Raw genomic sequence first — 13,888 nt, 5'->3', positions numbered from 1 at the left:
ATTATAGGTTTAGGTATTGTAGGAAATATTTTGGTAGAAATATAATATTATATAGATATATATTATATTAGAAATTAAATAAATCTTAAACAATAAGACTGAATAGTGAATAGGCGTGGGAGTTGAAAATTCTAAGACTCTTAGAACCTTTATTAAATCTACGATTAGTAGATACACTTAAGAACAAATGGAATATAATAAATCCGTTAAGATATTTGAACACGATAAAACAAAAGCATCAAGACCACTTCTGTCAGAGACAGATTAAAAATATGAACACTATTGTCCCGCCAAATTGTTTAAACGTCCACAGAGTAAATACCTAATGAATAAATGGCTCCATTTTGCAATTCTAATTTTCTTCCACGGAATAGGTTGAAATACGACAGATACACTGTCTTCGGCTTTCAGTCTTGTCAATGTGTATACAGATTATAAATGTATATTGTTTAATCTACGTTACATCTACTCGTTAATTACTACAAATATGTATGTATTTTACGTACGTAGGTAGGTAGCTACGTTTAACTGTGAAAATAAATCATTCAAACTCAAATTCATAAAAAAACGATTTACTTAATAAGTTTTGTCATACTTTTTATTTTCTTTCCTTACTTATAACATGGTTTTTAATATAAAATACATATTATTTACAACTACAACTTCAAGTCGTTGTTATGTTGGTAGGACCAACATCACCCACGGCTCATTCCCCGGGTTCTGTGGGTATCTCTTTTTTATGTGGGGAAATCCCCACATAAAAAAGACCTTAGATTGTAAATCTTAAAAATAATAAAACTTGGAATGACTTCACGTGTGACGGTGTGAAGTTTACACATGGTTTTCCCAAATTCGGCTGAAATTCGGTTTATAACCTATATAAATTTATAAAGAATAGAAAAAAAATATCAGGCGGGTGTTTATAACCTACCAAACTGACGCTTAACGCATAGGACTAATAAAACAAAATAGAGATATTAATTATCCAGCATCCTTATAATTACAGGCTAACCATATCATCAAAGATTTCAAGTTACTAATTATTTGCTAGCCGCATTGAAACTAAAGACCTAACCAATTTAAATAAATTAACTGACTCTATTTTAGATTCGAGTCTAGAACATTCCGAGCCTAATGAGTAAACAATTCATGAATTATGGAGTCGTGTTCAGTCGCTTATATTGTGTCAGATCCAATTAACAACTTTTAAATGTTAATCCTATCAGATATTACAAAATGTACGCGATGTTTGAACCACATTTTTAATTAAAATGGATATGTACTGCGGTTACCATCGTGTCATAGGATGGTCAAAATCATAACTATGTTGAAAAACAGAGGTTTTTGTAAATCTTTTCTCGCTAGCATTTTAGTTTGTTTTTATTTTAGTTGATCGTAGAACACGTAGAAATATAAAATTAATTTGCAAACCTTTCCTCTTTATAATAAAATATAGGGATAAAACCTATTCTATGTGTTAATCCAAGTTATCTACATGTGTGCTAAATTTCATTATAATCGGTTCAATAGTTTATGCGTGAAAACCTACAAACCTTTCCTCTTTATAATACATATTAGTATGGATTTAATCTGCAGTCTATTACACATTCACACGCATTCTCAATTAACTTATTCGTATTTTCTTGAGAAAAGAAGATGCATATTTGTATTACAAAGAAGATACAACTACTAGATGTATTCCTTTTTCCTACCCAATATGTTTTCTTGAATGACTCATCGCTCCCTCATCGACGTAAACAATATTATTAGGTTCCCCTTTTACATTTCGTGTTTTCATTACTATTGCCAAATAAACAGAATCCTACAAAGATGACGTTTGTGTGATTTTCACTTGAACTGGCTATGGTGGAAATTTAATTAGGTTTCCAAGTGGTTAATATCTTACACACTGTGCGAATGATACCTATCTCTGAAATAGAGATAAATATTAACTAACATACTAGAAAATAAAAATATGCATAGGTAAGTCCTTATTCAGTCTCTATCATAATTATCTATACATATAATAAATCTGTAGAAGGGTCAATTCTGTACATTGAACATATTGAAAAAATAAATACCAGGGGGTGTTACAGGATCGATACCAAACCCAAATATGTGTTTAAAAAAATTTTTGTCTGTCTGTCTGTCTGTCTGTCTGTATGTTCAGGCATCACGTGAAAACTAACGGTTCGATTTCGATGAAACTTGGTATAATTATACCTTATTATCCTGGGCGTAAAATAGGATACTTTTTATCCTGGAAAAATACGTAGAAAAAAATTAATCTTAATTTTTCAGTTTTATCCATAGACGTTGTTCTGTAGAACCGCGAACACACGTTGCGTATTATTATAGGCCTAGCCGTATTTGGGTCCAATATATATTTATAAGATATCATTGTCAGAGTTACTCAAAATGAAGAAATAAAACCATCCACGTGAAGACCGACATCCGCGCGGACGGAGTCGCGGGCGGAAGCTAGTTATTAATAATTCAATTAAAAAATACGTTTTGCAAATTTCTCCCTATAGCCAGATACTGCCGTTTGAACCTTCGTAGAGTTTGATAATATTATTATTACTCAAAATTATTTTTGGAAGAAACATTCAATACAAGTCTATAAACCTTCTTGACTTTTAAACTTAAATCACAGCTCAATACTTTATGAATGTAAATATGTATAATTTGTTTAATAGTTGTTATTTCCTCCTATTCGATTTTACGCGAGTATTGTTCATTTAGAAATGAAAGACTTCAGATTTTTAACGCGACTGATTTGTAAATATAATATATAAGTTTCGCACACTTTGCATCTTTAATTTCTAAATAATATCAAACACTATCAAATATTATTAAGTTGTTATTGAAGTGAAACTTCTTTATCGGGGTTGGTAAAAAAATTAGTGTAACATTTTTTCGTTACGCGTGACATTTTACCGTTATACGCCATCTTTTTCTTATGCCTACCACGCGTGATTCCACGGATTTCTGTAAAGTTGCAGATAGTAAATGATTTTTTGAAAAATAAGGTCATAAAGAAGTTTCACTTCTTACGTGTGTACACTAGTACACGCACACATTTTTTATTTATGACAGAGACGAAGACTGAAGCTGTGACTGAAGGTACCGACCTAGGAAACGTCCTCAAACTCAAACATTCAAACTCAAACTCAAACATTCATTTATTCAATTAGACTACTATTTAGTAGCACTTTCGAATCGTCATTACATAAGTATTTTTAACATTTACCACCGATTCGGAAAGCAGTATCTATGGAGAAGAATCGGCAAGAAACTCCATAGATAACTCCTAGATAACTCCACTCCTATACGAATAAACCATATGCATAAAATATTAATTAACTTGATGTTTGCACTTTCAAGTTTGATATTGGCTGTTACATCAATCGTGCTATAAGCTGAATTGATTTTCACTCAAGGTGCTTCAAGTCAAGAACAAGTTTAATTATAAACATAATATTATGCTCTTATGTTGTTCGAATTAATTTAAATGTTAGGTTAATTTCAAATGTACTACTATGGTACGAAAACTTCTATGGTACGAAAACTTCTATGGTACGAAAACTTCTATGGTACGAAAACTAATGGTATATGAATGGTATGTTATATGATGAGTCTCTAATAAATAACGTATGCCATTAGTTTAGTTACCATAAATTTTTGTGTCAAGTAACCTCTATTAAAAATAGACAAGGAAAAACTTTGCTCTAATATTGAAACTCCTCCGCAGACGAAAACATTTATTGGAATAATTTAGAACGAAAACTTCATTAATTGTTTCATTACTTACAAACGACATTATAGATATTAAACCATTCAATAGAATGAATTACCTGCATTTTGTTTTCTACTTGTGTTTATCCAGGCTTTGTTAAAAGGTTAGGTACCTATTGTTATACCAAAATTAAGCAACATTTTATCAACATCCTTTTGATGGCTGTTCGCTGTTCTACGCTGTTCTACGCTGTTCTACACTGTTCTACGCTGTTCTACGCTGTTCTACGTGATTGCGTAACAAATACAATCTAACGCCTACATAAAATACGTACTACACTAGTAAATTACAGGACAATCTATGATATTCAATCTTTCTTCTATATATCGATAAACCCTTCCCTTGAATCAGTTTCGATCGCTTACACCGTGTAAGCTAACTCTATGGCAGATTAAAAGTTTAATGAGAAAGCGACGAGGAACTTCCCTCATTGTTTAAATTCCTTTGTAAATTATGTTCGAAAGGCAGTAAAAGACATTTTATTAAGTGGAGAATGCAACTATTTTTAACTGTAACAAAATTATCAAGTTTTAATAGTATCATCATTGTAGTTTCAAACATAGTCGCTCACTACTGTCTGTGGCATATATGGGCTAAAATCTTTAAAACTACGCAACGCATTTTGATGACTTTTTTTTTCAGGTAGATAGAGTAGTACGAAGGTTTTTATTTACATTTTATGAATTTTTAGACAGAGCGGACGAAGTTACGGTGGGAAAGCTAGTTAATTGCCCATAGCACTTTAAAGAATCGAGTTGTTTTGTCTTCATGAAAAATAATAACTGATTATGTATTTGAAATCGTAAATACTAAAAGAAATAGTGTAATTTTGCGCAATATTGAATGTCGATATTCAAGCTGCTACGATTTTACGAAATTCATTATAATATTTTCATAATATAGCTTGAGATTATGATTAATGACTGATATTTAAAACACATTTGTTATAAAATATTATTTTTCTGTCTGTTCTTAATTAAATATTAAAAACAAATATAACGAATGCACCTGCTTGTTTTCTTCTTACGTTGACACACTAACCGAATTATTTCGAGATATTAAATAGTCCTTTCCTTTCATGACTTTCTCTTTTTCGCCATAAATAGTTAATTAAAACACTCATTAATTATTCCCATAGGTGGGTTGGATTTGTCGAAGTGTGGTAGCATTAACATTTATATGCTAACAATGGATTAATGAAAAGAGCTTTCACGCAAAAATGAACTTAATTTTCAGCAAGATAAAGCTCATATTTCCGCATTTTAAATTTACACATGCGCTCTATAAGAAAATTTGGAGGACCGGTGTTCCATCATTTCCCTCGTTGTAGCCTGAAGCCCTGAAAACTTCAGTACCCGTTTGACCGTCGAGCAGAACGCACGTGCTGCTGAAAATTGGGTTTAATTGTATGCTCGCGTTGTATATCGTAATAGTGAGAAAAATTGTGCTTTCAGTGATTTGGTATTCAGACTGGTATTCGTAAAATTAACATTCAATTGAGGTAGGTTTTTGATTGTATAAAACAGTTATAATGTTACACTGGAATATCTTGATTAGATCGGATTTGTAAGTGCCTCGGATTTTCGGGATTTCCTTTTGAACTAATTGATTTTAGGTTTATAATAATTTTAAAGCTCATTAGAATCGACTGTAATTATTGTTTTTGTTATAGATTCACATTTACCTTTACGAAAGGTGATATTAATTGAATAATAAATGAAGAATTATTGAAGAGGTGAAATATTTTTATAAAATATTTTAAGAAATTCATGATTTATGCCAAAGAAAATATAACCTTTTCAACTGTTTTTTTGTAATTTGAAATTAAAATATAGCTAACTAGCTTTCCGCCTACGGCTTCGCCCGCGTTTTCAAAGAAAAACCCGCATAGTTCCCGTTCCCTTGGGATTTCCTGGATAAAACCTAGCCTATGTTGCTCAGTGAAGATGCAGCTTTCTAATGGTGAAAGAATTTTTGAAATCGGCCCAGTAGTTTATGCGTGAAAACCATACATACATAATTACAAACCTTTCCTCTTTATAATATTAATACAGAATATTTGAGCATATTTTTTGCGTCTCTAGGTATCCAATTTATTACTTCGATTTTTCACTAAGAAATACATTATTCTTACTCTACAATAGCTAAAATATATTATTATGTATAAAATATTATGATCAAAAGAGCTCGAAAGGTAGGAAATGAAAAAATACTGACCTTTAAATGTCAGGAGAATATTTTATTACACGAGCAAGGCGATTGCGTATTTCAAATAGAAACTTTAAGTCTCAATATGTTTATTATAATGTGTTTATTAATGAGTTGAAATTAATAAATTTTATACTACATATGGATTTACTTGCTTAAAAAAATATTAATAAAACACGGATCAATAACCAGACGAACAGACAATCAATAAACAGACATATTTCAATAATTATATTTTCTTGAATTTGCTTTAAGACTGCGCTAAACACAGTTCTTTAAAATAACGAAACATAAAGTCATATTTAAGAGGTTTTATGAAATAGAGCCACAGTAATTCGTTAAATAAATTGATAAAGACTTATAATCCAGATTAATGTTAGGAAAAAGGAATGCACAGAAAATAAAGAAACAAATTTCAAGGAAATACATTTAATATTCCATTACTTATTGTGATAATATCATAGAATTTTGACACACAGATAATATAAGACCATAGAGCATTCTAAAAGCTCTATATTAAATACTTTCATGATAAAACAAATGTTTTATGAGGATATGAAACATTTTAAACATGTTGACGTGACAACGTCTTATAATTCGATAGAGCCGCCTGCACGCACGAAAAACATGACTCATGCGGCGTTACCTCGCTCTGAGGCGTTCCATGTAAGGCTTGAAGTGCGAGCGAGAGCGCGGAACGAGCGACAAAGAAGCACAATCGGACGTTGTCACGTTCAACTATCGTCAGTAAACCGACTTTACAGACAACCAATTTTTTATTTAGCTTGGTTTGCTACTTTTGCATTTAAACACTGGTACTCATAAAATGAAATCTATTGTAGAAACATTGACGCTTGTACTCTCAATATGGAATAAAATTTCATAAATAAGTAATTATTGATATTATTAACAGAGCAAAACCTTATTTAGTCTGTTTCAATGCAGTAATTAACAATCTAAAATGTTTCGAATACAATTTCAAAATTCGAACGCTCTAGCTTAACTCTGGCCCTTGCTCTGGCCATACGTTGTTTTTTTTTTTAATTTTCGAAGCTCTGGCCAGTATTTTTTGTTTTATTAAAAAAATAAATGTCAATATGAAGATATGAAGCTATTATTCAGACAATGTTCTAAACTTTATTAATATCGCTTCTGCTTCGATCACTCGATTTACATATGTATGACATCCTGAACTCAATAATTGTCTTGTCCGCTTGTGTGTAACAATGCTTTGTTACGGAACAACATAACAACAATATCTATTACATATTCAAAAACTGCTGTTCCAATATTTTATTAAATTTTACTTAACAACGATTGGTCGATTTTGTATTCTAACATTTAAAATTGCATAGGCTTACTTTTAAGTTCTTGCCTACGTCAAATTCGGTTGAAAACAGCTACCTAGTTAATGAAAAAAAAACTTTACAATATTCATTGACAATTCTATTCGTCTATTCAAAGTTTAGTTTAAAGTTGAATAGACCATGAAAGCTTTCATTGTTAGGAAACAGGACTTTTAGTCTGCATTTTTGCAAAAACATCAATTACATAGTTTGTTTGACAATGTTGTTTCGGTAATTGTTCGTTGATTAAAATATTAATTTAATACATAATTACATATTTACATTAATTTATAAACACCCTCAGAACTTTATACAAAAGCTCGTTTTATACGAATGATAAATTTTATGAATCTATCATATTTTGTGACCTAGTGATATTAATTATTCCATTTGTAGACATAGTATCTACTATACTTAATTTCTAAGTCAGTAGTTTAATTACATACCATTACTACAATTCTCCAAATAACCACATACTCATTCAATTGTTATTTTCGCAAGCATTATAAGCAGGAATTAATATATTAGCATGTGCTCGATATTCGGTAATAAAAGGATATATTTATAGGAATGCCGAATCATCGGGTTTATAAAGGAGGGTGAATCTTTTGAAACTATTTAGTAATTGGCTGATCGTGACGCTGCTAGTTTGACGACGCACTATGTCGTTCTAACAAGTAACAGATTGATAAATGCAGTGTTTTTTATAATATAATTTAAATCGATTGTATGTTGAGAGAAAATAATATAAATAATGATCTAATTTTGTATTTTTGACAACTGCATGCCTAGGTAAATATTAGCCAAGCTACTCTTATGCATGCTCTACTTTACTCTACTTTTACTACTTAGGGTTAAAATTAGTATTGTAAAATTAATTTGCACTATTGTTTGTGACTTTTATAGGCAACTATTGAATTCCTTGTTAGTTCTAGTAAAACTGTAAATCCAATATATTAGATGATAATTATTTGCCTTTATAAGGTTATGGAATGTTAATTAAATTTAAGGAAGGCGTTAATTGCAGACCCTCATGAATGATTGAATAAATCGCTGTGTTTAGTTTTTTTAGGTCTTTTCATGTTAGTTGAAGATAGATACCTACTCGTCACATAGATAGATTATCTGAAACTTTACTATTCTGTTTACGTATTTAATAATATTTGTATGAACTCATAAGGGAAAACACTGTTTTCTGAGACACAGGTAATAACCTAATCAGAAGACAGAGCAAAATTGTGAACTGAATATGTAAAATTTGCTAATAAATATATATTTTTTTATTTTTTTTTATAGGCAGTTCAAAGTATACAAATGTTATGTTTGTTTTCGGATGAATAATAAAATTACTTACGAATAATGCCATATCGATATATTCATTAGCGGTCCGCCCCGGCTTCGCCCGTGGTACATATTTCGCAATAAAAGGTAGCCTATGTTCTTCCTCAGGGTCTAAAGATTTTCTGTGCCAAATTTCATCAAAATCGGTCCAGTAGTTTATGCGTGAAAACTATACATTCATACATACATAATTACAAACATTTCCTCTTTATAATATTAGTATAGATAATATTATAGATATGTCATATGAAGCATTAGTTTTGTTACTTTCTTTTTATGGTCAACCTCAAAAACGACTCGACAGATTTAAACACATCGGAAATCTCTATGTAATATACTAGAATAAACTTTTATATTATAATTTTATACAGGATTATATTTTGTAATATTCTTTGCATAAATTATTTAGCAAATTCATTATTTTTTACACGCACGAATTATTTATACCTTTATTAACGTTTTATTCTTAGAATACACGTCGCGGTATTTTTCTTGAATCGTAAAAATTTTCATTTTATTGTATGAATAGTAGAATTATAAACTTTATGATGTATGAATTATTGTACTAATTTTGTACTATTTACACATTGACCTACATTTTATATGCAATAGGGGAAAGCAGTTTTGTTTGAATAAGTAATTTAGTTTTATATGAATAAATGCGTAGTATTGTCATAAACATTTATTTATTTGTTTATCGAAAGCTTATTAATTTGAAATGTTAACTAACAAATTTTACAACAAAATTCCGTAGTTTTGTTTAATAATGAAGTCAGTAAGTTAATTTTGAAGAGGAAGATTATAAAAATAAATCTTCTGTTATCATAATGTTACTATGGCTTCACCATAGTCTGGTAAATAAAGCCGGCTACACACGTAACTGCCCCATGGTGTGCGTAGGGGCAATATTGGAACAATCTCGGTTGCACGGCTGGCGCGGCGGTTGGAGCATTTTCAGCTGTTCACTAAATTGCCCCTGCTTACCTATAAAAATCACAATTAAGGAGCCATTTAAGGTGCTATTCCAATATTGCCCCTGCTGCAAGTAGTTGAGTAGCCGGTTTAAGGCATAGATAGTATGGACTTTATAAAAATCTGCTTTATTTTAAACGAAAAAGACGGGCAATAAATATTTAAATGCACAAAAGGTTATTCATATTTATCACTGCATCGAGATAAATTTTAATATAATTTAATTATACAAAAGCTTTAATGGTGGACTCGTTTAAACTTTAAATCAATTACGGTCGATGTCGTATCAATAACATGAAATAAGCATTAAAATTTGAGTGTTAACAAAGCTATATATGAGTATAAATAATTGTGGGATATGTAATGTAAATAATTGTCTTTACTTTTTACTTGCAAAAACAAAGAGGAGGTTCTATGCTCGTGTGTATGTATGTTGCTTTTTTTGTGTAAGTTCAAATAGGTATTTGAGAATTAGAATATGATATATGAACCATACTTACTAGATAGTTAAAATAATTGGTAGGTATATAACAAAATTTTTGCTTTTGAGTGCCTGTTTGTGGTATTCGAATTGGTGTAATTTTATGTTTTCGAAATAATTTATAAATTACATAATTGTAAGTATTTGATTACACTACAGCGACACAGGCCTTCTATAAGAGTTTAGACCTGTGGCCAAAGCAAGTTGGTATGTCATCGAACTCTTTGTTGTACATGGTTTCCTCACGATGTTTTCCTTTGCGCTTGTCTATAATTATTATAGTCGATAGTGATTAATTATAAGTCTCGAAAACTCGACCTTTTGTTGTCGTGATTTAAGCCCAAATACGGTCTAAGTCTGTGATACTGTACATGGAAAATGTTTATACAATACTAGCTTACCGCCCGCGGCTTCGCCCGCTTTGTTTAAAACCTAATAAATTATAGGTATACTAAACCTTCCTCTTGAATCACTATCTATTAAAAAAAACCGCATCAAAATCCGTTGCGTAGTTTTAAAGATTTAACCATACAAAGGGACATAGAGACAGTGAAAGCGACTTTGTTTTATACTATGTAGTGATTTATTTGAACACAAGTCATACTACTACAAAAACTACTAAATCTGTCTGTGAAATTTGTATTAGGAAAGCATTCAGTTTTTTCATCATAAATGTTGTGAAGACTATAATGAAACAAAATAATTGTCTGGTAAACAAACGTATTAATAAAGTAGGTTAATCTTTGTATACAAAACTTCTTTGTAGGCAACACAATAAGTAATTTCCATTAGAATTATAATGTAAACGCCTCGTTTCTAAATAAAAATATAATGATCAATTTAGCGAACAAAGGACGGACCTAATCGATCATGTATTGTCTTTTTGTTTGAAATAGTTGGAAAATACATTTTCTTCGTGTTATAACTTCTAATGTAAAGAAAAACGTTAACTAGGTTGTGTTTTCAAACACATTCAGAATTTACAAACTGATTTAGATATTTATACTACAACATTGATTTTAAAGGTCGACCATGCAAAAAATCTATTTCAAGTTTTTAGACTACTAAGCCAAGACACAAAAATGAAAATCAATAATCGCTCCGTCGCGACGTGAAAGTAATACAAACACACATACACACTTTCGCATTTTTTTCAAATAATATATTTCTTTATAATATTTAAAAATACAATTAAAATATTAGTAAGAACAGTTTGTTAGGTAATAGTCGATTTAATGAGTAGTTTTATAAATTCCAACACTAATAGTACGTAGCGTTTGATTTATTCAGACCACGGCATCCGTTGAAACTTCGTGGGGCTTGTAAACCGTGACAAAACATAATTTACATATTTCCACAATCTACCTTCGTATCGCATAATTGTATGTGAAATACTCTGAAAATATATGCGTACGAGCATTGCCTGAAGTTTTTAATTACTAACAGGTTTTTTAAAAGATTTTTTTTTGGAATAATATTATTTTGTGAACTCAATTTCGTAGTCAGTTCTTGTAAATATACATCACTTTGTGTAAACATAATACGTATTCATAGAACAGTCGTTATTGTTATTTTTAGACAAATTTTAATACTTAAGTAGGTAATAATTTAATACATAAAAACAATATGCAAGATAAAGTATATTATAGTGTAAGCAATATTCATATTAGGTATATGCATTATGATATTATTGAACGATGAAATTATTCTTCCATTCTTTGCTACTTGTGTTTTGTATTATTGCAACAAAAAACTTACATTAAAAATAACATACTACCAAAAGTAAAGACAATATAATATATAATATATATGTAATCAGGATATACATAAGTAGGTAGATTAATTATAGCAATCCAAAATATAGTAGGTACCTATAATAATTATTTATCGTGCTATAAATAGACTTTTTGCTATTAACACCAGAAGATCTTCGCCCTACATTAATTTGAACCTAAATCCGCTAAATTGAGTTTCCCAGTTTATTTTTAGACAGATCACTTTAATCGAAACAACCTAGCAAAACTAGTTAACGTAATTTATTTTAACTCCTTTATTCGCAAAAGCTTTTCAGTTCACATTGGATAATGTTTTGAGCAAAAACAAGTGAACAGGAACTTTTCTGAAAATAATTAATTTAAATTTCCGAGGCGACATTACAATTTGTAGCCGGACTAGTGAAAATTAATGTTGGTCTGGGATTTTGCCGAATTTTAAGAGAAATTCGATGTTTTCGATTTTGATTTATTATAATAAGGTATTTGTCCCGGCTTCGCCACGCCGTAATTTCTAAAATTGAAGAAAAAGTTCTTACAAAATCGTTACATTGTCAGTTAACACCTTATAATATCTTTAGAAAAGTGTTAAAAATCATCAAACATTCTTTCTAATAATCTACTTCTCCTTGTTATTATAATCTATCTATCTTCTTACTAAATGTGATATGTTATTATAAATCTGTCTATCTTCTTACTGATAATATCAAAATAGTCCGGGATGTGGCCAATATCATATAGGAATAAACACATTTTTACATGAGGTCATGACAAGCCAATTACGTATTCTCTTCATATAGCCCAGTGGCCTGTTGTCAAAGTTGATCAAACCGCTCATTCATCAGTGTTTTTAGCTTTGTAACAACAACAAGTGTTGACTTTAGGTGTACCGCAAGGCTTGGTTTGTTTCTGCTTAATGAAACTAGTTATTTGCCTAAATATTTGCCTTTATTGTGAAGAGAAAATAAGCATACGCAGATTGACGTGGACGGACAGATAGATTGAAGTGGTTCGCAAACTATTTTTTTTTTTGTAAAAAAAACAAGATATAATAAAATAATTTCGTCATAATTTAATCAATATTTGGACATTATAATAGTTTATATTCAACATTCGTATTCATTAACATAGCTATCCCACAAAACTTTCGCCTTTAGATAATGATAATTTACTGAAATCGAACGTTTCTTGTCCACTATAACCGACATGTTTATTCAGCAATTGGTCCCTAACTAAGCCTCGACTAAAGCAATAAAAGACCCCATTATCAGATGCGATCCGACAATATCAACTACTTCATAGAACTATAGACGCAAAACAGTCGTATCTTATTTTATTATCCATTGTCACTAAAATTAATGACATAAGTTTTGTTGAAGCGGTCTCCTGGACTATAAGTTGTTCTGCTATTTGCATCGATTATGACTGTTTTACGATTGTTTTAAATGAGTTTAAACTGTGTTTATCTATGCAATCTTAGTTTTATGGGTGGTAATAATATATTATGAAAACTGTGAATTATGATTAGAGCATTTTACTATTGTACTTAGTTAAACTTAGTTAAAGAAATTTGCTTAAAGAGTATATATGGAATTCGTTTTCTCTATCGATGGTGTATTTAAGTATTTATTTTTTGGCTTTATCCATTTTACTGTGTATTTGATTCAATGAAGAAAATTATGTATCTAAAAATTCTCTTCGCAAAATTCGACTAAAAATACATTTCCCTTGATATTTGCGAAAGACTTTTATTTTAAACGTTCCAGGATAAACGAGGCGTACTCGGAATTTTAGCAAATTTTATATAAAAGTTTATTTTTAGGCTACAATCTAAACAATTTATCATTTGTATAAAAACCGTTTAAAAATAGAGCTTTTTATTGTGTAACATCTGAAAACTGCGAAACACATTTTTATATTGAACTAGTTTTATCCCGCGGTTTCACTCGCAGATGGGCAAGATACTCAT

General features: G+C 30.3%; 1 protein-coding gene across 3 annotated transcripts in view; it reads left to right on the top strand.

Moving 5' to 3' along the window:
* The first annotated feature begins 5,172 nt into the window (after nucleotides 1-5,172).
* LOC123701692 (KH domain-containing, RNA-binding, signal transduction-associated protein 2-like) overlaps nucleotides 5,173-13,888 on the top strand; it is a 115,311-nt gene continuing 106,595 nt past the window's right edge. For all 3 annotated transcript variants that reach the window (XR_006752771.1, XM_045649194.1, XM_045649193.1), the window contains exon 1: nucleotides 5,173-5,300. The gene's annotated coding sequence lies outside the window, so the exon portion shown is untranslated. The remainder of the gene's footprint in view (nucleotides 5,301-13,888) is intronic.

This window comes from Colias croceus, chromosome 22 (genome assembly GCF_905220415.1).
Source record: "Colias croceus chromosome 22, ilColCroc2.1".
NCBI classification, from domain to species: Eukaryota; Metazoa; Arthropoda; class Insecta; order Lepidoptera; family Pieridae; genus Colias; species Colias croceus.
The sequence above is the reverse complement of the archived record's forward strand: the minus strand, read 5'-3'. Positions and strand labels throughout refer to the sequence as shown.